Raw genomic sequence first — 8,920 nt, forward strand, 5'->3', positions numbered from 1 at the left:
ATCGCCCTAGGGCCTCCTAATTATGAAAGCCCTATGTTATAGGAATAGGCTTTTAATACATATGCACTGAGATATTGGAACCTTTGAATATTTTTAAATTAAATTAAACAGATATAAAAGTGGGTCCCAGTTTAGATGGTTCATGAAAAATAAAAGCAAAAACACACAATGGCTGGATCTCCTAATTGGTTGATTCTTGTACACTAAACAAATTATTTGAATTCAACATACAAATTCCCACTAATTGGAAGATAAAATAGTTAAATCAATGGATTTTTTGTAATTTAGCCTATCTAAAATGGATCACCTAATTTAGACGGTTTAGATGGAGTCAAAATATGCTATATTAACAATCTAGGAGTGCCTATTTATTAACTATAAGACTGCTAGAGTACTATACAATTCTAAATTCATTATTCTCACAATAGACGTGGTGGCGGATTGCGTGCTGACCACTTTAGGGATTCCTGCAGCCCTGAGCGCTCCGTGGGATCCACATTATTATATGTGTTATATCTATTCCGTTGAACCAGTTCTTCATCCCATTTTAGAATATTAGAAAAAACATGAAACAGAAAAAAAAAAATTAGATATTAAATGCTCACCATTAAAAGCTTTTAGATAAGCTGGTATTTATGTTTTCCTTTCATCCACGTAGGATTCACCTTATGAACGGTTTAGCAATTTTGTCTATCGAAACTTATTTATTGAATAAATTTGAATACAAAAGTTTAATTAGTAATTTTGCATCTAAAAAGGTAAGAATGAAATTTATGGTTTAATTTTAATTTTTAAAAAAAAAAAAAAACTAAAAAACCACATTTTTATGACTTGCCTAGGGCCTCCAAAAATGTCGAGCCACCCCTGCAAGAATGCAGCATATCCAAATCTCAGGTGGACCAAACCACACCATAGAAAACAGTCCCTTCATCCAGGTCTTTGTGCCCTTTGGCAAATAAACATTTCGGTGGTCCCCAAGAAGTTTTAACGGTGGGCGTTCAATCACCACTCTTTCCTGTGGTGTGGCCCACCTGATATTTGGATCCGCTGCATTTAAGGGCTCACATTCAACTCTTAAAATTCAAAAATTAGGATGATCTAATCGTGTTAGTAACAAGAATGGGGACGGGTCAAACGATCGGACCATCTCATAAATTAGGCCGCGACACACGCTGGATCCTGTGCCGCGATATAGGCAAAATGAATTTTGGAAAAGAGGAATTACTTTGGATAATAATCTAGCTACTGAACGCATGGCATACACGTATCTCCATCCCAACCGTACAAATCATGGGGCCCACTGCAGATGCGTCATAACTTAAAATTGAAACTGTAAAGTTGATTCCAACAGCCAGGTGGCTAGCCCTGAAATGGACAGTGGAACTGTAGCGTACCGCTTGTAATGACTGACAGATTCTGTGCATATGGCGCCATTGTTCGTTGATCAAAGCCGTTGATCTGATGAGCCAGTGTTGGTGGGAATTGACGGTTAAGGGGACAATACATCCAACACCATTTTCAATAGAATTGAAGCATGACAATCAATGGTCGCGATCTTCCATCCTAAAATATCTTAGGGGCATCCATCATCATCGATGGTGCCCATATACTGAGTAGACTGATGATCGGAACCATCTATATGGGTCATCGTAAGATTGTGCTTAACAGATGATTTTGACCATCACCATATGTAGAGGGTTGAAATCATTGGTCCATATCTGCATGTGGGACCCAGTACAAGGCCACGCGGCGCAGTTGATCTTGAACCTTACAGTACCCGGTCGAGACTCCGTTGGCCCCACCATGATGTTTGTATTTTATCCACGCCGTCCATCCACTTTTCCAGCTCATTTTAGTGCATTATCTCAAAAATGAAGCAGATCCAAAGCTAAAGTGGACCACACCACAGGAAACAGTGAGATTGAATGCCTACCGTTGAAAAATATTGTGGGCCACAGAAAATTTCGATCAAGGTGATTTTTATTTTTTCCCTTCATCCAGGTTTATGTGACTTTATGAACAGGTTGGATGGAAAATAAACATCACGGTGGGCCCTAGGAAGGTTTCAACAGTAGGCATAACTATCCCCGCTGTTCGTGTGGTGTGTTCCACTTGAGCTTTGGATCTAATTGAGTTTTGTGATCCTATATTAAAATGTGCTCGCAACATGAATGGACGGCATGGATAAAACATATACATCTTTTTTGGGCCTCTAGAACTTTTTAATGGTGGGCGTCACCCTCCCCACTGTTTTCTACGGTGGGTTCCACTCCAGCTTTGCATATTACTCAGTCTTTATATGATGCCCTAATATGATCTCCCCAAATGGATGGACGGTGTGGATACAAAACATACATCATGGTGGGGCCCACAAAAGTTGGTGACGTCACTGCAACAGCGAATCTCGCTACTCAACCTGCCAAATCCGCGTCCGTGGATCTTAAGTTTTGGTGGGGACAAAACAAACTCTACTTAGTAAGAGATTCGGGTGCACGATTCGGCCACTCACCAAGTAGTGCGCATAACCAACGTGGCGTTCACGAAAAATCAGAGCCGCATATTAGCATCACGTGAGCCACACATGCACGTAATGAACTATTTTTGCTACCTACCTTTGTTTTTTTTGTCATGAATACGTGTTTATTAGCTGGCCCACATTATTTTTTTGTCGATGGTATATTCAGGGTGCACCCTACTTGATGAATGGCCGGGATCTATGATACGTGTGGCATAAGCACAGATTTTTGGCACGTGTTTCGCCCCCTCACATGGGAAGCGGATTGGCTGGTGTACCACACACCAGCTGTATAGCTGCTGTAGGTACGTGTCGTGCGAAGACGAGCACTGACGCTCCTCGAGCTCCGAGTTGTACGAACGGTTTACATGGGCCCCACACTGATGTATTTATTATATCTACACCGTTCATCTGTTTTTAGAGATCATTTTAGAGCATTATCCAAAAAACGAATTATATCCAAAGATGATGTGGACCACACCATAAATAGAAGCGGAGATAATGATTTTCACCATTAAACAATTTGTAGAGCCCATAATAATGTTTATTTTCCATCCAATCTGTTCATAAGGTCACAAAGACCTGAATGAAGAGAGGAAAAACAAATTTCATATTGATCCAAAACTTTTGTGACCCCAAAAAGGGTTCCAATGGTAAAGGTTCAATCCCCCCACTTTTTCTTTTTTTTTGGCAGTGTGGTCTACTTGATAGTTAGATCTGTGTTATTTTTCTTCCCAAGTCTTAAGACGGGCTTTCCAAATGTATGGATGGTTTGGATATAACACATACCTCGTGATCTGACCGACAGAACTTGCTGACGTTAATACACTACATAGCTGGTGTGAGGTACACCAGCCAATCCGCTCCCCCTCACGTGAAGGGCCGCTCGTGGAGTCAAAGATACATTCCTGGAAGAGGAGTCAAAGATACATTCCTGGATTGGCTACTCCCCCTCCACCAACCAATGGCTGGTGGTCGGTGCTCCGTGGGCCCCACCATGATGTATGTGTTTCATCCATGCCGTCCATCTATTTTTACAGATCATTTTATATTACGATACTAAACATTAGGTATATCCCAATTTTAAGTGGACCACATTACAGGATACAGTGTTGAATGAGCGTAGACCATTAAAAACCTTTTTGGGGGCATAAAAGTTTTGGATCAAGATGTTCTTTGTTTTTTCCCTTCATCTGGTCCTTTATGACCTAATAAACAGATTGGATGTAAAATAAACAGTACAGTGGGCTTTAGGATGATTTTAATAGTGGATATCCAATCACTATTGTTTTCCTGTGGTGTGTTGTACCTGCGGTTTATTTCCATCTCACTTTTTGGATAAAGTCATAAAATGATGTTTTAAAGTGGATTAACGGAATGGATGAAACAAATACGCCATGGTGGGGCCACAGAGCACCGACCACCAGCCACGGGGCTGGTGGCAGGGGGAGTAGCCAATCCGTTTCCTACAATCCTGAGCAGGAAACAGCCCAAGCTCCAAACTAAGGAACAAGTTGCCATCAATCAGGGGCTAGAATAATCCAATCAATCTCGTCTTGGCGCAGGCCTGCACGGAAAGTTAATTGATACTCTTGTTGAGTACGATGGTTCATGTACCTGCACTCGTCAATCGTACACGTGGCAAAAATGCAACTCAAATCAAAACGTTCAAATTGCGGGGAACACTCTAGATAAAAGATACACTTCAAAATAAAGATGGATTTGACGATATTGAAGTTACGCTATCCACTATCTTTCATCTTAGCCTTTCATTACATGTCTGCCAATCACCCATTTGGGTCAATGGAAATTGGGCCACTTTGCCACGTGCACAATTGATGGGTGGACGTCCATGAGTCATCACATAAGGCCAGAGTAACAAAGTATTTCCCATTAGCTGTGTGGCATATGACTCGGACAGATAGATTCAGGTGAATGTAGGCCGTGGGTTCCAGTCTCTGCCAGAGTGGTAGACTCTTAGGAGTTCCAACACAAGGTCTTGGGTTCGAAACCCATAAGTGGTGAAATCTCACCATGGCGTGCGTGGGTGTGTAGTTGGGCGTGTAGGGGTATACACGAACCTAGCTCGGTTAGCTTGCTCGACTCGGCCCGAAGCGAAACTAAGTTTGATCCAAGTCGGGCCGTTTTGTACGGCTCAAAAATGAGTCTGAGCTGATCTCGAGTTGACCCCAGCTCGACTCGACTTGGATCAAAACTCAGCTCGACTCAGTCATGTCGTGTATGTGTGTGTATATTTTAACCCTAATTCCTTTATCCTTTGGAAAACACGCCGCCCAATCTCAAACTTTCAAAGCCCTATTCCCTACCTCTCTCTTCGCCTACCTCCAAATTTTCAAAAATCAAACCTTAAATCCCTAATCACCTTCTCTCTCTCTCTCTCGTCCCTCTCCCTGTAAGTCTCACCTCTCTAATCTCTCTCTCTCTACTCTCTCTCACCTCTCTAATCTCTCTCTCTCTCTCTCACCTACTCGTCCCATAAATGGCCCTACAAATTGGGACGGCCTAGATTTAACGAGTGTTCATGCCACATGTATGGTAGATAGTAATCTATAAGTGTAGCATTTCATAGTTGGATTTGAGAAGCCTAAATTTGGCATTGCTAATCCGTTTCTGTTCAAGTGCACGCATTCGACTCTTTTTCTATCCACCAAAACCTAACAACAAATCCTCTCTCAGACCATTCAAAACATCTATCTTCTCTCTCTCTTCCTTATCCCCACATCTCACACCCCACTCCTCATGTAAGCATCTCTCTCTCTCTCTCTCTCTCTCTCTCTCTCTCTCTCTCTCTCTCTCTCTGCTCCAAATCGGCTCGAAAGCTTGAAGCTCGAACTCGGCTCGAACTGGTCCGATTGCTGACCGAGCCGAGCTCGAGCAGGAGATGTGGGCTCAGTCACCGAGCCGAGCCAAGTTCGAGTTGGGTATGCTTGGTGACCGAGCTGAGGCCAGCTTGACTCGGTTCGGCTCGGAATACACCCTTAGGTGCGCGTGTAATTAAATAAAATATATATGTGTGTGTGTGAATGTAGGCCAAGGTCCTTGCTCTAATGGTTGACTATTAGGAGTTTCAATATATATATATATATGTGTGTGTGTGTGTGTGTGGGCCGAGGTCCTTGCTCCAGTGGTTGACTATTAGGAGTTTCAACACCTAATCAAGGGTTCCAGTACCCATAGGTGGTGAAATCCCACCTGCGTGAGTGTGTGGGGGTGAGTGTACATTTGTAAATAAAAAAAATAAAAACTAAAAAAGAGAGAGAAGAGGTGAATGTAGGCCGCAATCACGCCATATGTGCGTTGTCATGTTCGCCCAGAGTATCAGCTAACCAAAGAATTTTCGTATGGATTACGAGAGGAATAAAGCAAGGAAACGGATGGACGCGGATTAGCTACTGACACGTTTAAGTAGCGAGAATTGCTGCCGAAGTGACGTCACTAAGTTATGTGGACCCCACCATGATGTATGTTTTGTATCCACACCGTCCATTAATTCGTAGAGATCATATTATGACATGGTACAAAGAATGAGTCAGATCCAAGGTTTGAGTGGACCCCACCATGGAAAACAGTGGGGAGAGCGACACCCACCGTTAAAAAGTTCTAAGGGCCACAAAAGTAGTTAGATCTCAAGTAAACATCACGGTAGACCTTAGGAAAGTTTAACGGTGGATGTCACTCTCCCCACTGTTTTCTATGGTGGGGTCCACTCTAGCTTTGGATCTATCTCATTCTTTGGATGATCTCTCCAAATGGATGGACGGTGTGAATACAACACATACATTATGATGGGCCCACAAAACTTGGTGACGTCATTTCAGTGGCGAGTCTCGCTACTCAACCTGTCAGTAGCTAATCCGCGTCCGAAACGGATGGGCTACTCCCCCTCCAACCAGCCAATGGCTGATGGTCGGTGCGGTCGGTGCTCTGTGGGCCACACCATGATGTATGTGTTTCATCCATGCCGTACATATATTTTTATAGATCATTTTATGGTACGAGACCAAAAATGAGGTTATTCTAATCTTAAGTGGACCACATCATAGGAAAAAGTGTTGAATGAGCGTTGACCATTAAAAACTTTTTGGGCCCATAAAAGTTTCGGCTCAATCTGATCTTTATTATTTTTTTTTCCCTTTATCTAGGTCTGTATGGTCTAATAAACAGATTTGATGTCAAATAAACGGTACAGTGGGCCTTAAGAGGATTTTAATGGTAGATATCCAATCACTATTATTTTCCTGTGGTGTGGTCCAGCTGAAATTTATGTCCCTCTGATTTTTGGTATTGAACCTAAAATGATCTTTAAAAAATTATAGAAGGCATGGATGAAACACTTACATCATGGTAGGGCCCACAGAGCACAAACCACCAACGACCAGGCTAGTGGCAGGGGAGTAGCCAATCCGTTTACAAGATACGGAACAAGCACAGACTAAATAAATAATCATTATTTCCCATATAAAATACATAGCAGCCGAAATAAATAATCATTATTTTCCGTATAAAATACATGGCAGCCGCCCATAGACGGTGATCTTTGATTTGACTTGACAGCTGACACTCATGCTAAGTAAAAAGTTTAAAATTTCGTGGGGCCCACCATGATATATACACTCATACTATGTAAAAAGTTTAAAATTTTGTGGGGCCCACTATGATATATATATATATATATATATGTGTGTGTGTGTGTGTGTGAGTGATCCAAGCCGTCCATTCATTTTAACACCTAATTTTAGAGCATGAACTGAAAATCTAGGTAAATCCAAAATGCAAGTGGACCACAACACATGAAACTGGGGGATTAAAGACCCACCATTGAAAACTTATTGTGGGTCATTGGAGTTTTGCATCAACCTGATATTTTTGTTTCCCCTTCATCTGCGTCTGTGTGATCATATGAACAGGTTGGATCACAGATGCACATCAGTGTGGGACCCACGAATGGCTTAACATTTCAACTATGGATGTCCGCGTGGTCCACTTGAGCGGACCTAGTTGTTCAATTGATGGCCATAGAATGGCTGAACAAAAAAAAAAAGGCCATCGGTGGGATTCGAGAAGAGGAATTCTGTTAATCGGACGGTTTAACTTTGCCACGTGTACAGCCGATAAGTGCATGTGTATGGATCGTCATGCATTCTACCATACTGTTATCAATGTTCTTGTCAGCAACGAATATGGTCAATGGTCCATTTCAGCGGGGAAGATCAGCATCCTACAAACGCAAAACCTCCTTATATGATAGTAGCATGCAAAAGAATCCGGACATAACAAGAAATGAATGGTCCATGTTGAGAGATTTCTCCTTTTCCGTCGTGAGAAAGCATCTCCACCGTGTAAAACAATGCTCCATATGAGGTCTCATTCCATATCAAATTGGAAGAAATTAAGGATTATATGATCTCTGATGCAAGAATTTGCACAGCATCCTTAAGTTTCTGTTTGCACCAGTGGAGCCCATTTTCATTTGAAGCTGCTAATTGAAGGGTTAGGACCGAGAGACAGCTTTAGGGCATGGACCATCTGTTAGAAAAGTAGGGATTTGAAAAATAGGAGAAAATCTACCGTATCTTGTATTGCTGGTTAGTCTTTTTATTTTTCAGTCTAGAAGGAGCTAGGAAGCAAAAGCTCTTATATCAGAAACTTTATTTGTATTAGGAGATAAGGGACTAAGTCGTGTCATATTAACTGGAATTAGGTTGTATGAAATTGCATTTAGTCATGTGCAAATTTCATATAGTGTTTGAAAACAACATTAAAAAAAAAAAAAAGATTAATCCTAACATCATACCATGTAGAGCTAATAGTAAATATTGCAGGATTGTTGGTGGATTTTGAAACGTAGAACATTTGTAGGCTCCCACATTAATGCATGTGTTTTATTTATGTCATTCATCCATATGTGTCATTTATACAATCAAATTGCATGTGTGTACAGATGACTAACATTAGTTATGAGATGTGGTCAATGTAAGATCAAGATGCAGAATATCTATAGGATCTATTGTGCATTTGCATTGGATACTTTGTGTATGTCGCCATTGCCATGAAACCAAATTGCCAAGGTTGTGATGGGACTGTAATTTCTTTCAGTAGTGTTATATTGAGACTCAATTCTAATTTATATTGGAAATGGTAGAGGAGTTTAAAACCCATCAAATTACTCATCTGCAATTGGTAATCTCAATTCTATCAAGACACTATGTGAGTATTACAGTAGTAGTACACCACTCTTTACACAAATTTTAAATGTATCACAACTTAGTGGGGTCTGTTGGTGCACCTAATCATATTATCCAACCCTTAAAACAATCTAGACTGCTGATCAATAAAGCCTATCTTATAGAGTTCTTATAGTCAATTGATTACAACTCCATAATC

This window comes from Magnolia sinica, chromosome 3 (genome assembly GCF_029962835.1).
Source record: "Magnolia sinica isolate HGM2019 chromosome 3, MsV1, whole genome shotgun sequence".
NCBI lineage: Eukaryota > Viridiplantae > Streptophyta > Magnoliopsida > Magnoliales > Magnoliaceae > Magnolia > Magnolia sinica.